The 14,439-nt window shown below is 46.2% G+C and overlaps 1 protein-coding gene across 2 annotated transcripts in view; it reads right to left on the reverse strand.

Moving 5' to 3' along the window:
• Nucleotides 1-2,085, reverse strand: part of LOC119159970 (uncharacterized) — a 144,943-nt gene extending 142,858 nt beyond the window's left edge. For both annotated transcript variants that reach the window (XM_075890082.1, XM_037412750.2), the window contains exon 1: nt 1,922-2,085. The gene's annotated coding sequence lies outside the window, so the exon portion shown is untranslated. The remainder of the gene's footprint in view (nt 1-1,921) is intronic.
• Nucleotides 2,086-14,439: the final 12,354 nt, after the last annotated feature.

Consider the following 14,439-nt stretch of genomic DNA (forward strand, 5'->3'; position numbering starts at 1 on the left):
ACCCCACTGATAATCCAGCATGCTCTCGTCATCATTGTTACAGCGGTTATTAAAATGGGGCTGTAGAAGCAATACCCATGAGAACCAACGTCGACATCGCATGGTGCGTGGTAGGTTTGTCGTCGACTGTCAGACCATGGCAGCGGTGGTGGAAACAAATCAACGTGGTACTAGCGATGCCAGCAAATCCAGCTGACAGCTCCGCAGTTAAAAGCAAGTGGGCCCCGGTTTACAGTGTACCAGACGTTCATTGGGCGACCATTGGATGTCCCAATGACTCCAGAAGTGATGAAGACCATGGTATGCCTGCAGAATAGATGTCGTATAGGGTCGAAATGACAGGGTGCCTCGATCCTTTCACTTGAGTTGGGGACCAACGCATACGTTTCGACAATAGCCAGCGGGGTGGCATTAGGGGTGGGGGACTTGGATGACCAGTGACGTAACTAAAGGAACGCCTCCCGTGTCCTGCGTGATCTGTCGAAAGCTCTTGGTGGATTTCGCCGCGTACGACTTCAGTGATAGACGCCATTTGTGTTTCTATTACTGCATTTCCTTGTAAACAGTGGCTTTTATCAATTTACGCTAGTATCTATGACTGTCATGCCTTATGGCGATGAATTTAGGAGCTGCTGAAGCAGCAATCCTACTGCCTTCATTGTAGGCGATGTATCCACTCGATAGCCACAGCTTTCATGAATAAGTCTGCCATAGTGAGTGGCGACTTGCGCAGGATCAAGGCGAACAACTGCACTTTACGCGGTACATGAAGTAGCATAGCTTTATATATAAGCTATATATATCCTTATATATACATATATATATATATATATATATGTGTGTGTGTGTGTGTGTGTGTGTGTGTGTGTGTGTGTGTGTGTGTGTGTGTGTGTGTGTGTGTGTGTGTGTGTGTGTGTGTGTGTGTGTGTGTGTGTGTGTGTGTGTGTGTGTGTGTGTGTGTGTGTGTGTGTGTTGGGCGTTCTGTTCCACTTTTTTTGCACTAGTCTGTACAATAGCATCTGACCGCCTATCAGCTCTCAGCGTCACTTGACTCGTAGCTCACCTGGCCTTCTTTTATCAACTCCATTTATTTAAAAAAAAAGTGCGGTTTCCGATCTCTGATTTTGTGAGCTTAGGCCTGCTTAGTATCCTGGACGACCCTCCTTCTTCCGCGTTTTTTCTCTTCTAACTTCTTGTCTCGCTCAATTTTGACATTGTCGACGTCAAAGAATGTCAAAGTTTTGCTGATTTTGAGTAGTCACACTCCTACTTAGACGTTTTCTGTCATCTGACGAGTCACATGCACCTGTTTTCTGAACTAATCAGCTACTTCTATGCGATTGTCACGTTGCCCGCTACCGTGGTCTTGTGGTTAAGGTACTCGGCTGCTGACCCCCAGGTCACCGGATCGAACCCCGGATTTGGCGGCTGCGTTTTCAATGGAGTCGAAAATGTTGTAGGCCCGTGTGCTGAGATTTGGGCGAACGTGAAAGAAACCCAGGTGGTCGTCATGTCCGGAGCCCTTTACTACGGTGTCTCTCATAATCATATGAAGGTTTTGGGACGTTAAACTCCGCACATCTATCAATTATTTGTGATTGTTACACTGAGCGTAAAGGTCGCGGACGGTGGGAGCGCGTGAAATTAAAAGCAAAAAGTTTCTAACTGCTCAAGCGCGGCTTTTCAGACTGTATCTAATTTTGTGGGCGTCTCGTGGTACATGTTACAACTCTGATAAATAGATATAGAAGTAGACTGTGGCCCTCAGTCGGGAGTGACATATACGTACTAGTATTTACATTTACGGTTAGCCTAAGTGCATTGAACGGAAAGGTAAAGAGCAAATTATTTTTAGTTTTAGAAAGCAGCAAAACGCAACAAATTTCATAAGCGAAAGTATTGATGTGTTTGCATCACTCACCACAAAGCGCCAGCTTTAATTGCTAAAGCCCGACGACTCTCAGCACCACGCTCATACAAAACGATAAGTGCACTGAAAATATGGCAGGGCCCCTTTAATTGTGCACCCCTGATAATATCTGTCTTGTGTACCGTGAACAATGAAGAAACGTAGCTAGCTCTATTATCGACTTACCTTTCGGGATATTCCTAGCCGATTCTTGCACCTATTGATAATTGAGGAAAAGTTCACATTCCTTACAGAAGCATCATAAAACTCTGAGGTCAGCAACCAACTATTTTTTTCAAAAGGCACATATGAACATTACTTTTTGAAGGGCAGCTCTACCGTCACGGAGACGTACATTTTATCACCATTCTTTCAGGGACCCTAGCTATCATGCTTTCTAAGGCCCCAAAGTAGTCATCAATATAGCGAGTACTCTTTACAGGGCATTACCATTCATTCTAGTTATTTAATGTGAACACTCCTACCCTTTCTGTGCACACCACAAGCATAGCTGCATTTAAGCACAGTCAACGGGATGGCGACACACCACACACTAATCTTCGCTCTAAACATTAAAGCATATAGAGTAATATATAAAAAGTTAAGCGAGCACGCTCCCATAGGCCCCTGTGGCTGATTTGGATTCGCAGCGTTCCAAACGGCCATTGGTAACCTTCACAGTCTTAGATATGAGAGACCGTAAGAAAGGGATCTCTCAAAGGCTATTTTCTAGCAATTAGGAATATTGTGAATCCTTCGAGACCACATCTATGCGCATACTCGTCTCTGAGGCCATACTTTATTTTATTTAACATGTCGTTTACATGAATTGATTAGCTTCGTGTAAGCTGTACCACCAGAGCGACAAGCACATGACGCCCTGTAAATTTATGAACGCATTTTAAATAAAACATGAGAATCATTCGAGGAGCAACGACTTTTATTTTCAAGTGATATTTTTGTTAAGCACATGCCCACTTGCATAATGTTTGATCAACATGGGCACGAAGAGATAAGTACATTGCACAGAAATACGAGTAATCACGGCTGCTATATCATGAATATGAATTACACACCAGAAGTAAGCGTAGAGACAACAATATAGGAAAACCCGCAGAGCAGTAAAACTGCAATAAGCGAACACAGCTACATATACATTGTGCAACGCAACAAGGCAGTATAGTTACCACCCATGTGCTGCCATTTTACCGCCGGCTTGAAGCAACATAGCGCCACTGCTTCTGGCCAGAGTGACCTCTCTCAATTTTTATATTACCCTATGGCTAAAGTATAAAGAGGCGGCAGTCAATGATGTCACAGTTTCTATATGGTGTCACGTGTTATTGGCGCGCACGAAGGCGGCAGTAGGGTTCCTCAAGGACAAACTCTTCACATGGACGCACTTGTGGCCACGTAACGGAAAGTGATTATAGCAAGACCGCTGTACACTGGTATCGGCGCAGAGTGCGTCGGTCATTCATATTTGTCATATTCGTAGACTGTCACGTCGCCTAGAGGAATTCACGAGTGTACTCTCGAGGATGACCAACTGGCAGACGCTCCCGATGCTCTCTCCTTTCAATTTGCGCTTCCAAACCTCAGCCTACGCTGCACCCCTTGTTTTTCACGTTAGTTGATAAATGGCAGCACACTGCAAGCAATTTATTCTTATCCGCTATCGGAGCAAAATGTTCTGCGCACCCCCAGATAAACGAGACGAGTGACACTGTGTTGGTGTTGTGCATGGTAAATGACGCGTTTATGGCGCTATCGAAGTCATTCGGCAGAGAAAATTCTTCAGATTACTTTCAGCAGTGATGTTCAAAGCAATTGTCTTGAAGTCGAGGACTTTTCACTTGACGTAGATGATTATGAACGCGCTGAAATTGAGAGCAACAGTGAACGATCATCTGCTACATCACGAGCTCGAGAGATTCACGAGAGATTTCGATATCTCTGTTTAGATTGCGCTGATATAGAACCTGCAACATCTGAGTGCAGTGAATTGCTTGCTGTTAGAGTCTCATCATGGCGAAGACACAAGCGCTACTTATTGGGAAGTTAAATGAATGTGTTCTGTTGAAGAAACAGCTTCATGATGTTTACAGCGCAAGTAATGACGACGGCGTAATATGTTTGCGAACAATCGCTACGTTAAACTTTCGGTCCTGTGCAGCCGCGACGGCGCGCTATTCGCTAGTGGCCTACTACTGCGGCAAATACGCCAGGCAGGCTCGGCACAAATTACCTCTGAAAGCCGTTAAGTTCATACGTGAATTCTGGTTCGCGCAGTTTTCTGTAGCTCACACAGGATAACGCAAAGAATCGTTGATACAGGGTCGATCAGCTGACACCACTATACCGATCGCACAGCAGCAAGAAATGAGGTATCGAACATTCAGCAGTTCCTGCTGTTTGGGAAAGTACTTTGGTTTGATATACATTCTCTTGACGATGAAGAGTTATCCGGCAAAAGAGTGCGTGCGTCCTATCTTTCACAAAGGGAGTTCATAATAAAGTGACCTAGAATATGGGAGAGTGTCCAAAGCGCAGTGTTAATACATGAAAGAAGTGAGGGACTTTTGCGGCGAACTTGCTACACCGTGGTGCTGTGGGGCCAGACGCAAGAGATGTGCTAAATGAGTCAAGAGAAAGGCTTTCGGGTAGTGAAAAGAAACAGAGAGGTGCATAGGTTGGGTGGTTTTCAACAAGACAGAATTCACTTCGATAAGAGGCTTGGTCACGAGGTGGGTTGGCGGCTTGCAGGACGCAGAGTAGCATTTTATGGGGCACGTGGGACATTCTGGGTTTATGATTGCTAGTAACGAAGAAAACAACCAGAGGGACTTTTTGACAGGTGGTATAGACAGATACGATTCTAAAAGGGCACCAATATGTAAGACACGTAGAGTCCGGGGAAGAAATCGACGTAGGCATGAGGGCCGAACCAGTTAGTAGTGTATATTAACATGCAGGGTGGCAGGAATAGACTGAAGTGGGAAAAAAGAGACGCCCAGCTAAGGAAGAAGAAGCTGATAGCATATGGGTTTGTAGAAACATATCTTAGAGACATAGAACAGCCACTTAGCTATTCGGACTACGCATGGGAATATTGTAATAGAACAGAAGGCAGCAAAGAGGGGGTGGTATTCGGGCATTCATTTATAAAAGTACAGACTGGCAAAGGGTCAAGCAGGAGGGCAGGGAACATTTATGGCTAAAAGTGAAAATGGCAGGGCAAATCACACTCCTGTTTTTTTTTTGTATACTTGTGGACAGGAGCAAAAGCCAGAGAGGAAAACCAAAAAATGGTGCGTGCATAGAAGATAACATTGACAAACATTGAAGACATTGAAGAGAAGAGTGCGACGTAATTATATTAGGGCATATGAATGCACACGTAGAAGATATGGATAATTAAACTGACCCAACAGGCATAATGCTAATGAAAATGTGTGAAAGACATGATTTAATCATTTCCGCCAGTACCAAGAAATGCAAAGGGCAGATAACATAGGAGGTGGGAAGGCTGCAGTCGACGATAGATTACGCAATGAAGTCACACAGGATGTATGATCAGCTAAGCGGGATGAACATAGATTAATATGGGTCAAGAAGCTTAGATAGTGATCCCAAATGTATCAAGCTGAGTTTTGAAAGAGAAATGAAAATGTAAAGAGGGCATTATGAGCAACCACTCGGTAATATTTAGTCAGAAATATAAATAGAAATAGCAACCAAAGAGGTTGAGAAATAATCACTAAGGATACTAAAACAAAGTAAATGTACACAAATCTTACTCGGTTGTTCCAGTTAGAGCTTCCTAAGGTACGAGTCATATCAACCGAGAAAATGATACACAAACCCAAGACCTAAAGGAATGAGGAAGTTAAGAGAACCATATTAAGACGTCAATAAGCCTCTAGGGAACACAGGTATGCTAAACAGAGGGGTGAACCAGAAGATGATGTGAAAAGAAAACAGCATAACTTTTTAAGCCGCAGAGGGGAAATGTCCGATCTTAGCAGTGAAAATATTAGAAGACAGGGGGCCCAATGAATGGCGGAAGTAAACAAAAAGATAGAAAGGCAGCTGCAAAGTTTTAGAACCGTATCAATTCTTTTTAATAAGTTTAATTTACCCCCCCCCCCCAGATTTTTCTGCATCTAACGGGGTTTAGCACTGCCTGTGCAATCTTCAGTTTTTTAATGCAAGCTTGTGCACTTCACTTTGCTTTGCACTGCATCCGTGATTGTTCGGCCGATCACGGAGACAGTGTAAAGTGAAGATGCCATGATGAGACGACATGATGGTGTCACAATCTTTCGCATCGTTTATGTCGTGGTGACGTCATCACATGATAATTTTTTCATCACTCGTACGCACAGGCGTGCTTGCAGAGGGGGGGGGGGGAGGAAGGCACCTCCATGGTCCCTAGAACAACGCTTCTGGAACTAAGTAAGTTGCAAAACTGAGCGTTGTTGCGCGGCGCCGCCACTGCCAGTCATAAATGTGGCGCTGCTGTCGCATCCGGATTCGCCCACTGCATGCTCACTAGTGTCACTCCCGTAACCTCCGTCGGCTGTGCATGTTGCAGTGGGTCGCTATCCGTGAAGGTTTCTTTCTGCGTGAACAAATTTGTGCTTCTGTGTGCCCTGCTCTGCTTTGTATGTGTTGCGTGTTTTCATCATGCCCACAAGTTGCATTCCCGGCTGTACGAGTGGCTACAGGAAATGAGAGACACTATGACTTTTTTTGTGCCCCGCGTGTACATGAGCAGCGATAGGCATGTGACCACGCTATTGCTCATGTGGTTGAGAAACTGCCCAACACATCGCTTGTGTGTGATATGCACTTTCACAAGGAAGACATCCTGAAGACTTTCACTCAGGTCATCAATGGTAAGAAGGTACATATTGCCAGAGGAATTTGTGACCTGGTCGAAGAATGCGTTCCACGGATGTTCCCCAGTTTTCCCGCTTACCTTTCGAAACCCGTGAAAAAGAAGCGAAATCTGCCTGATAAGACTGGGGTACTTTTCAGAATATCATCGGCGAAAAAGAATAGACTATCTCCGAGAATCGAGCTCAAAGACAGTGAAATAAGTCCCGACATGTCAGGAACGAGTGGCGTCATTTCGCTTCAAGACATAGAAAACGTTTGTTTGCCTGCTGCATGCTAGTGGAAAGTTGCTGAATATGGTGATACAGGACGTCTTGTGGTGTTTCTAGTGCTGAAAGAAGAAAAAAGAGCGCTATTTGTGGAGAAATGCGTAGTCGTCGCAGAAGATATATATATATATATATATATATATATATATATATATATATATATATATATATATATATATATATAAGTTTATTTACAGAAAGGCATAGAGGTCGGCCTGAGCAATGGCTTGCTCTAGCCTGCTACTCTGCACTGGGGGAGGGAAAAGGGAAAAGAAAGATTAATGGCTGACTATGGTGAGGTAGAGAGGTGAATATGTAGTGTTCTTTCTAGCTGAGGAACATTTTATAGCCGCGCATATTGTCCAGTTGTTTCCAAAAAGGTTATAACTGCTCTTGTGACCGCAGTTGCACTGTTGGTGTCTGGCCAAGGGCCCAGCACGGTCTCATCAGTTAATGACCTACCGCGATATAGTTCAGTAGAAGAAATCAGTATTTGTCGTTCACGTGCGTATGCTGGACAGACACAAAATATGTGCTCAAGTGTTTCTGGCACATCACAGTGTTCACAATTAGGACCAGTGTCACTGCGACCGATGATATGTGCGTAACGTCTGGTGTGCGCCACACCAAGACGAATGCGGTGGATCATACTTGTGAGTTGCCGTTTCAATTTAGGGGGCATGCGGAACCTCATTTCCGGGTCCCATTTGTGAAGTCGCTGGTGTCGCCATTCCGGTTTGGTCCAGTGCTGAAGTGTGTAGCTGCGCATCACGCAGCGAAACAGGGCGTTTGTGTCAGCTCGTGAAAACGCAATGCGTACTTCAGGGGCACTGCTTAAGGCATTTTTAGCTTCAGCGTCTGCCTCTTCGTTTCCCATCACGCCGCAATGAGCAGGAATCCACTGGAAAGTGATAAGACGGCTATTTGTTGAAGTAACCTGAATAAGTTCTGTGATTTCTATTGCCAAGCTGTAATACGGACTTGCTTCACGATGCAATTAATGGTTTGCAAAGTGGCTTTGACATCACAGAAAATCATCCAGGCTCGAGGTCGCTCTTCGGAAACAAATCTTATTGCCTCCCGGATAGCGACAAGCTCTGTGGCAGTTGATGTGGTTTTATGGCCCACTTTGAATCGTCGAGCAATATCCATGTCTGGGATGACAAAGGCTGCGGCGGAGGTGTTTAGCTTGGTGGATACGTTGGTGTACACGTGCAGAGAATCACTGTACGTTGTATAAATGCGATATAGGGTCAGTTGTCTGAGGCCAACAGAATAAATGAGAGACTTCTTCGTAATTGCAGCTATCGTAAAACAAATAGGTGATTTAGGCAGGACCTATGGAGGCACTGCAGGGGCCTTTGGCGGGGAAAACTTTGATGGTATAATACTCTCATGCCTCGATATTACTCTTGAGAAGCTGCAATCTGGGTGAGTGGCGGGTAGTACTGAGAGTGGGTGCTGTCTGTGTCGGCTCAGCAATCGGAGGTGAACTCTAAGTGGCTCGCAGTGCATGTATGCACTGATGGGACAAGCCCGAGCCTCTGCGATTGTCCCATTTGTTGAAGTACAGCGCGATAGACCCAAGCATCTTCGTAAGGATTGAGCTTGAACACTCTCTAGCGTCTTCACACAACTAGGTCTTATATTGGAGAGCACCAGCATGCTGTATCGAACGTATCCCACAAATAAAGCATTATACTATTGAAGTAGCGATGATTCTAATGGGCCCCATTTTGCTCCTGCTACGTGGCGAAGAACGAGAGCTAAGCTCTTCAATTTAGATTTAAGTATTGCGGCATGCCTTGTCCACGATAGATCTCTCTGTACGACAACCCCAAGTAAATTGTGGTGCGTTACAGCAGGTATCACTGTCCCATTAATAAATATCGGGTATTGCGACATATGCTTGCGCGTGAACGCAAGCACTGCGCATTTGTTGATTGAAAGAGTGAGCCCCTGACGTCGTAGATATTGGTATGTGATCGTCACTGCACGTTGTAGTCGAGCTCGCAATGGTGGACGGGTAGTTCCGGATGCCCATATGCATATGTCATCAGCGTATGCACTGATCTTCATCGTGATGGGAAGTTCTGCTGCTAGGCCGATCATTGTGACATTGAATAGGATCGGGCTGATAACTCCTCCTTGGGGAACACCACGATGAACCTTATATCGATCGGTGTCTCCGTTATTTCTCGTCATGTAAATGGTGCAGTCCATAAGGTAGCTAAAAATCCAAGCACACAGTCGTCCACCGATGTCCAAATCTTCCATTGCGTCAAAGATCGCATAATGCAGTACATTACCGTAGGCACCCTTAATGTCTAGGAAGACCGCCGTTACTAGTCTTTCCTCTTCAACACTGGTGATCAAGTCGACCACACCATCAATGGCAGATCGGCCTCTTTTGAAGCCGTTCATAAATGCAGGAAAGGAGGAGTTGTTCTCTAAAAGCCACTCTAATCTTGACAGTACCATTCTTTCCATTACTTTCCCGACGCAGCTGGCTAAGGCGATTGGTCTGTAGGAGGTAAGTGCATAAGGACCCTTCCCCGGCTTAAGCAATGCAATAATTCGACTGCATTTTCAATTAGCTGGGACTTCTCCTGACTCCCGTGAGGTGTTATAATGAGATAATAGGATACGTCGTGCTTCTGTATCAAGATGGTTGAGTGCAGCATACGTGATTCCGTAAGGTCCTGGTGTCGATGATCGGCGGGAGGCAGAAATCGCAGCGTCAAGCTCATGCATTGTAAAACGTACATCAAGGCGCTCGTCAGACGATGGAGGCGCAATGGTAGTAAGAGGCTCATTTCTGGCAAGACCATCAGTGGTGTCCACGATGAGGCTACAGTAGTCACTGGCTATCGCAACTTCTGCACGCCCCTGATGTAGAGCAACAGCTTGAAATGGTTGACGTTGTTGGGGAGTTGTCTGCAAACCTGGTACCTCCCGCCAGATCTTAGATAAAGGTTGCTTGGGGTCCAGAGATCTACAAAATTTACTCCAACGCTGCCTGTCAATCTTGTCAAGGTGCCTAAGAACATGTCGTTGAGCTCGACGACAGGCGGAAAGGTCTGAAGGCGACTTCTTTCTTCTGTATCGGCGTTTGGCACGGTGACGAATTGCACGAAGGGCCTCGTATTGTGATTCAACTGCTGATCTCTGCATCGGTAGGTTAACCTGTTTGGTCGTGTCACGCAGTAAAGAAGCAACGATGTTCTCTACCTCGGATGGATCATTCGTGTACTCACAGCCAGACTTGACAGATGCCTTGAACAGTGTCCAGTCGGTTTGACGGATGTAGCGTGTGTGCATGCGGCGAAACCACCTGAACTTAACATAGGTTGGAAGGTAGTCACTGCCACGAGTGTCCAAATCTGTGCACCAACATGCGGAAGACAGAAGGCTTCGGGAAACGAAACAGGGGTCGAGGCAGCTGCTGTAGGACGTGCCACGAACAAATGTAGGTGATCTGTCGTTGAGTGCGCTTAGTCCATAGTTGCATATAAAATTGGCCAAATTCCTTCCGCGACAATTCGTGGTAGTGCTACCCCACAGAGGATGATGTGCATTAAGATCGCCAATCACAATGTGTGGCCTTTGTGCTGCTTGAAGAATGGTCCCCAGGTGGAAGCAGTCCATCTGTGCGCTTGGGTGTATGCATCCTCCTCTTACTGAGAATGTCCGCTTTTTATGTGTTATAGTCAGGCTCACGTAATCATTGCTGGTATGCGACGTGACTTCCTGTCTCAAGAACGTCAAATCACGGCGTATACAAACGAGAACTTTGCTCGTGCGTTGATCACTGCGAGACCAAATCTAGATATATCCAGATATACGAAAAGTTGAAACCATACTCAGTTCACATATAACGATAACAGGAAATTGATATTTAAAACCCATTGTCTGAAGTCTGACAGACGGCCACGTAGGCCACGAGCATTCCATTGCATAACAAGCGACTGGCGCATGCGTTCTTCAAACATCAATGCCATGTTCACTTACTGAAGAACCAGTAGAAGAGGCTCCAAAACCTCAAGTAGCTGCACAGCCGCCTTAGCAGATGGGAGTGTTTAGGCTGCTGAGGATCTTACGCATCGAGCCCATCAAATTTTTAAGCATAGCCTTGAGATCTGCGTTGTCCATCTTCTTGTTTTCTTCATTGGGGGTAGGAGACTATGTGATGATGGCGCTACCATAGCTCTTGACGGTAGTGAAGGCCACTGAGTCTTCGACGTGATGAGAGCCAATGACTGGTTACATTGTACTCTCGTGAACTGTCTTGGCATTTGAGCATCTGTATTCTTCTTTCTGGCCGACAAAAGTAAGCTTGTAGGTGGTGAGGGCACAGTTCTGTGTGTCAAATTCGATAAGCTATGAGCACTGCTGCTTCGTTTGCGTCGGTATCGCGAACGATGTTTACGGCGCCGTACAGCCCTTGCCATTTCTCTGTGAGTGGAGTGGTCTCGAACCATCTTCTTCAGGATACTAATTTCATTCCTCATTTTGGGACATTCCTTTGATGTTGCATCGTGGGCGCCTGAGCAGTTTGGGCATTTGGCCCCAGCGTTGCAACTATCACCATCATGAAGGCCACCGCAATGCTTGCAGGTTACTGCACCCTTGCAAACTGCACTAACGTGCCCATATTTCATGCATTTATGACATTGCAGAGGTTTTCATACGTAAGGACGTACCGAGTGCCACACGTACGTACCCAACATTTACACGTGTGGGTAGCGTCTTCGACTGAAACACTGCTTTAACACATCGCGTGCGTCCAAAGTGGTGGAAACCAAGTACGGGAGCCGACGGTGACAGCCGTTTCTCGAGACTTGAGTCTGTTATCTCCTCATCAACATCGTATATAACTCCTGTTGTCGTTTCTTCGTCGTACGCGGAGAATGCGTGAACCGGAATGTTTCCTGATTGAACAATCGCTTTCAGCGTGTCCAATAAGGCGTTCGTAGTGACCTCCACGGACAGTATGTTCTTTCGAGTATTTATGCGTATTTCTACGACTTTTCCTGGAGCGATGAGCTCAAAGTACTCCGACAGGCTCAGCCTATTTAGAGAGTTCAAGATGCCTGTCTTCGATGTCGGCACATAAGAAATGGTGTACGGCCACACGCTACTCGCCTTTTTCTGTGCTTGCCGGCCGGTCGGCGATGTCTGGCTGATTTTCCTCTTCAGGCGTCGGCTTGGTAAAACCACGTAGTCGCTGTCCGAAGCCATATCTTCAACGGAGGAGTCATCAGAATTGTCAACGTGGACCACGCTTAGGCCGGGGTGAGAACTTGCGTCAGACGCACTATGATGTGTTCGGCCCGGTCCCGGTTGCTGCATGGGGTTTCGATCCCCCAATCTAATGGGGTGTGTCGATTATTCCGAGGTGTGTCTTCGAGGTGTGTCGATTATTGAAAAATCTTGGCAAAAAAATTAGAAAACTCACAGAGCTTGAAGCGGAGGCTGTTCTCTGTGACAACTTTTTCTTCCTCTTTTGTCGCAGAAGATATGACAGTCACCTTTAGGAGCCGTCACCATCGCTTAGCCAACTCACCGGGCAATGCAAACACCATCACCCGAACTTCTGGAGGACATAGAACAGCTAGAAGTGTGTTCATCCCAAGGCGTTGGCAGGCATCCTCGTTAGTATTTACCGTGAAGTGCTTACCGATACCTCAAAGTGTGGTCCCTGCTTGAAGCTTTGACTTCAGCTGCGTTAACAGGTTTCATTTCAGGAACTCAAGAAGAAGCAGAGGAAATACATGCACAAGAAAAGGGCCGCACGCGCAGCTTTTTGACCGTGTAACTGACTAAAGAATGTGACTGACATGAAAAAAAAGCTACATGACTACACAATCAGACAAAAGCCACGGGATGGCGCCACATAGTTGTAATTTATTTTAAGACTCGAAAAGCAGAGTCACAAGAAAACATACAAGACATTGTGATTCGGTTTTTCGCACCTAAAAATGAAGTATGAACGTACACCAACTAGCAACTAACGGACAGACTCGTATGGTATGCTCTATATATCAAGCGTAGTTTATCGTGAACAGTTCAGAAAGCCATATTTTACTGTGTTTGCCTTACACCACTAAATATTACGCAATATTAAATTTTTGCGGCAGCACAACAACAAATCCTGATAATACACTTTTGCCAAAGCTCTTTCAGAACGGCTGCCACGGCGTCTTGCCACGACGACTGCGCGTTTTCGTCTGCTAGCGCAAGCTTGTTGCGCCGCCAGCGCCGCCAAACCGGAAGTTGTCTTGGCGCCGTTTGACGGGTCGTCTGATGCGGGAAGCTTTAGAAACCTAGTTCTAGAAACGCTGCCTAAGAGGGGGCACCCGCATATATTGACAACATATGGAGGGGTGCTGCGACCCGGGGGTAGTGGGCTCAAAGCAGCCCCAAATGTTGAAGCAATATCTTCATCCCCTCTCCCCTGACGGCCGGAGAACCATGCAACCATGCACGGAAGAAGGAAAGGTAAGGAGAGGGCATGCCCAGCCGACGCAGGGCGTAAAAAGTGTGGTGGAAATTATGTCACGCGCGGCCATATTTACTAGGCACAATGGCGGCATTTTGTTATTATTGATATAGTGCGGTGCGGCACCGTTCAGGTGGTCCAGCGGCGGTGTGCGCGTTTTGATGGGCCTCGCACCTAACCGTGGCGTACTGCAGGTGTTCGACAGCATTCATTCTTTGTGCCGCATTGTTAGCTACGCCATTTTCTCCCGATGGTTGTTGTAACCAGGTGTCTGAACTAGAAACCACAGAACGAGCGCGTGTGTATGTACTCCGAATTTGCTACGTCCGTCAAAATTATGCTGAAAAGCCATCATAGAAAATAACGACTGTGCTCAAGAATTTGTTCAATGAATGCCTTGCAGGTTATTAACAGTTATGCGGTGTTGCTTCTTATGACAACGGACGATGCATATGCCGTCCACAGGCCCTTATTAAGACTGTAATCTAATCTGGCTTTTCATGTTCCTGTACAGTTACTGGTTGGTGGTTGGCGCTGTGCTGTGTTCCAGATAAAAGGAAGACAGAAACAAGCACCTTCTCTTTTTTTTTCCTCTAATGACTAGCCACTTATCCCGGAGACATCTTCCCTCGCATTTGACTGGCTTCCTCTGCCGTCCTTCGCGGCTGTGTCGACGCGTGAAGCTTCCCGCAGACCTTTTCTCACGCATTCCTTCGGCTAACTTTCCCATCTTTCGCCTTAACGCGATCCTGGTCTCCGTTCTCCGCAGCTACTAGTGCACGTGAATCACACTGGAGACGTGTTCCCACGCACTTTCGGGTGGTCATCGATGCTTCCGTCCTAATGAAATCATGGCC

This window comes from Rhipicephalus microplus, chromosome 3 (genome assembly GCF_043290135.1).
Source record: "Rhipicephalus microplus isolate Deutch F79 chromosome 3, USDA_Rmic, whole genome shotgun sequence".
Lineage (NCBI taxonomy): Eukaryota > Metazoa > Arthropoda > Arachnida > Ixodida > Ixodidae > Rhipicephalus > Rhipicephalus microplus.